Source organism: Schistocerca piceifrons, chromosome 6, assembly GCF_021461385.2.
Source record: "Schistocerca piceifrons isolate TAMUIC-IGC-003096 chromosome 6, iqSchPice1.1, whole genome shotgun sequence".
NCBI lineage: Eukaryota > Metazoa > Arthropoda > Insecta > Orthoptera > Acrididae > Schistocerca > Schistocerca piceifrons.
Genome location: NC_060143.1, coordinates 293,533,525 through 293,537,927, shown reverse-complemented (window position 1 = coordinate 293,537,927; position 4,403 = coordinate 293,533,525).

The window sequence follows — 4,403 nt, the reverse complement described above, 5'->3', positions numbered from 1 at the left end:
ACAGACCGCACAGTTCATCTGAGATTTTATAAAGCTTTGATTTTATCCCGCCTGGGCCATGGATATGTTACCTAGAGGTCGGCAGCACCATCAGTGCTGAGCTCTATAGAGCAGGTTCACCACAGTGCAGTGCAGCTGGCAACTAGATCCTTCCGTTTGCGCCCTGGATGCGGCGTCAACATGGACGCCTGCATGTCGCCACTGAGGGTCAGACGCCACTATCAATCTCCTATCAATTCGTGTTACTCGACTGTTACTATGTACGAATCGACCGAAAATAGGTAGAACAATTGCGAAATGGTTGGAAGCTCTATGCAAGAACCTGCAACCACCCACAGTGGTCTCTGTTCACAGAGCTCCCCCTCGTGGTATCTACCAGTTCTATGATTAGGATGGACTTTTGCGACCCTGAGAAAAGTGCTTATCCACCATCCTGAAAAGCCTTTTCTGTTCGGTACTCCATAACTACTGAAATTATTTGAATTGCATCTATGCGAATGGATCGGAAGTCAAGGACAGGATTGATTATGTTTGGCACATTTAAGAGGGCACGACAAGTATTCTCTACGGATTACGTGCAGTGTGTATGCTACAGATGTGGTCGCCATATCACGAATTCTGCCATATGAGACAAATTTGAGCTAGCAGTTCTGGACACAGTCTTAAAACATCAGATTTTGAAAAACTGGGATACGAAATGGCAGGTTAGCATGACCGTCAACAAGCTGACAACAGTCATGGGCCCATCAAGGCACGCATACATCTCGAGAAGCCTCTCGGAAAGATGGCATTGTGCTTCGCCGACTGCGTATCGGACACACCGGACTTATCCACCAGTTCCTTTCGCGTCAAGAGGACTCCTCTCAATGCATTTGTGGTATTCATCTCACGACAGGCCACGTTTTCGCCGAGTGTGCCCTCCTGGCTAATATGAGACGACCAACCAACCTGTCTCCCAAACTACTTCAGATACTTGCGGAGGATGGCTTATAGCTACCAAAGTCCTACGTTCCCTCTGAGAGAGCGGATTTTATAGCAACGTTTAATGTACCTTCACGTTCGCTGTCAGGGGTGTTTGTGGGGGGGGGAGGGGGGGGGGGGGAGTACCTGTCACTGCGCCGGCTGCCCCCTGGCCTCAAGCCAGTTTCTGTCCTCGCTATGTAGCGGATTTTTAAAATTTTGTGCACAGATTTTATTTATCTAACACTTTAATCTGATTAGCTCTCTGGTCCGTACAGTCTGCGTTTTCTCATCGCATTTTAGTTGCACTATGATGACCTTTCTTGGTTTATACTTCATTGACCAGCCATAATTTTTTAGCTGTGTGGATTTTACGTCATTTTTAAATATCTGGCTAAAGGTACTGTCAAGGACATTACTAACCACGACGACGTTCTCACATTGAAATGTACATACATACTCCGTAAGCCACCGTACGGTGCATGGTGGAGGGTATTTCGTATCACTACTAGCGATTACCTTTCTTGTTACGGAGTGAGGGAAAAACTACCGTCTGTATGCCTACATAGTAGCTAGAATCGTTCTACAGTCAGCTACAAACGCCGCTTCTCTAACTTTCTCAATACTGCCTCTCGAAAACAACGTCGTTATCCCTCCAGTCATTGCCATTTGAGATCACGAAGCGCCTCCACGATTCTTGCGCTTTGGCTGAACTCGAACATACTCGTAAAAAATCTAGCAGCACGCCTCTGAAATGTTTCGAAGTGAGCTGGTGGTGGTAATAAACACTCGGGCAGTACTCAGAATGGGTCGCACTAGCGTCCTATATGCGGTCTTCTTTACAGATGAACCACACTTCCTTAAAATTCACCCAGTAAAACGAAGACGACAGTTCGCCTTCCGCACTCCCTTCATTACTTACTCATTCCATTTCATGTCGCTCTGCAACTTTATGCTTACATGTTTAATCTACGCGACTATGTCAAGTAGCGTATTCGGACATTACGGGATTCCTGACGGCGGAAATAGACACGGTCCTGTCTTAGGGTACTGTTGATAATACTGTGCTGATAGTGACTGAGTGGAGTCGTATTTCTACTTGTATCCACGATTGGCAGACGGATGTCCACCTGGGAACTTCCCTGTGAACTGAAGCGGAATCATAACATAATCCTTGCCCTGTGCGCTATTTCCTGAAGGCTAGCGTTGATTCAGATCCACTTGAGTAGTAAGCAGCTCCCCTCTATTCTTTTTGTAGCTGTGTTTCGTATATAGGGCTACACTTAAATTTTCCTCATAAATGGTACTGCTCTCAATTTAGAGTTTTATTAAACTTTATTTACCTGCTTTACGTGGATGTGTTTTTTAGAAGCATTTCAGACTCTCCCACTTTGTTTTGAGTGCGTCGCCAGATAATCACTAGGATTTTAATACTGTCGCTTGTGGAGGGCACGTCTTAGTACCTCATACTATCTCTTCGGGTCTCCTCATCTCGTACCATGACTGTCATCACATACGTTCTGTGGGAATAACTTTTACTACCCACAAAAATGAAGAATCGCCCATGGTACCAGCAAAGTTCAGTGCAAAATGTCAGAGGACCTCTTTTTTTGTAACATCGACCAATCAAAGAATCTTTTCTGATAACTTCTAAGGTCTTACATTAACATTGTTGAATCTTGCTCTTATTATCGGTTCACCACATCAGTTGTTTCTCTCACGAGTCTCGATTTATCACATGTTTCGTTCTTATGACAGAAGTAAAAGCCCAGGCTGCCAAGTTTGATAGTAAGTGTGGATTGGTCAGTGACCAAACACAGTTAAATCCGGCGCGCTGTTATCCACGACATTCCTCCCGCCAGTTTGTTCTAGCACTATAGAACCTTATTTTTAATGGAATATCCCTCGCAGTTCTCGGTCTCTGGGCTGTGCTCACAAAGACAATTCCGACACGATGGACTGATACTTTGCTCCTAGTTTTTGCCTACAAGATGTTCCAGATGTGATCTTCATTCTGCCAACTACCAAAGGACAGGTAGGAGACGACGCCCGTTACTGACTGTAGCGGTTCTTTGGTGCTTCTGCTATGGATTTCCTTCGGTGCTATCCTTATTTTGAAGCAAAGTGATATTCACGTAATTACCCTGTCCTGAGATATTGAACCACATTCATTCGAATCGTAGAGATCGCTGATGCCAAATATCGGTTGTAATATCACATATACTGGAACGGGAAACTACTGCTGTGCCACAGTCCATAGTTACTACCATTATTGATAAGAACTGAGGTGTATAAGCTAGCCAGCGTGCGTACTGTCCAGTTACTGAGGATGGCTGAAAACTAGACAGTGTACACTGAGTCCATTGCACTAACAATCCTCATCCGGCAATATGTTGTGTGTGAAATCTTATGGGACTTAACTGCTAAGGTCATCAGTCCCTAAGCTTGCACACTACTTAACCTAAATTATCCTAAGGACAAACACACACACACCCATGCCCGAGGGAGGACTCGAACCTCCGCCGGGACCAGCCGCACAGTCCATGACTGCAGCGCCCAAGACCGCTCGGCTATTCCCGCGCGGCCGGCAATATGTCGTAACAGACTCTGTCTGTGCTACCAGTAGTCTCTGACTAACGTCGCTGAGCACAGACTGCCACAACCACTGAGGAAGCGCCGAACGCGCGACAGTAGCCGCCAGTGGCGACACCGCTGTGAAGCTTCCCCAACGCGGTGGCTCCAGCACCTGCCGTCATCGGCGGCACCGGATTTGCCCCAAACGGTCGCAATAATTCCTCTGGTGGTGACAAGTTCGGAACTCCCGACGCATATTACACAGACGACTCCACAGAGGCTACTTCCAAGCGTCAGATTTTTTTACTAAGCCCCAGCCATCTCAGTAATATTTCTACTGTTTTCATAATCACCTCAAAAAAGTAAATATGCGGTTTTTTTTTCAGACACATGCTTGCACTCATGATAAATAGTGAAATTCCCGGGCCATAGTACTGAAGCACGACCTGAGGGGCCAAAACGAAATGGTATAGCCCTTGTCCACTTTATGAATGGACTGCACAATTTTGCTTCGGGTCGTCTTGCGGTGTGCTATGGTACTATGGCCTTAGAAATTCATTGCAGGCATGCTTCAGCAGGAGACAAACAAAAATCTTCAGATGCTGCGGACGAATTAACTCGTCATGCTCTGCCGCTCCCCGGTGCTGAGGATGTATTTCCACGCAAACCCTGGGTTTTGCTTAAGCGCTATTCACATTTTCACATGTCCCATAACGCTGATCCTATCGCTACTGTGGACGAGTTATTTCCATATCCCAGTGATTAAAACCTTCCGAATATGTGTGTGTGTGTGTGTGTGTGTGTGTGTGTGTGTGTGTGTGTGTGTGTGTGTGTGCCCGTCTCGATATCTTGAACTGTTTATGAAATAC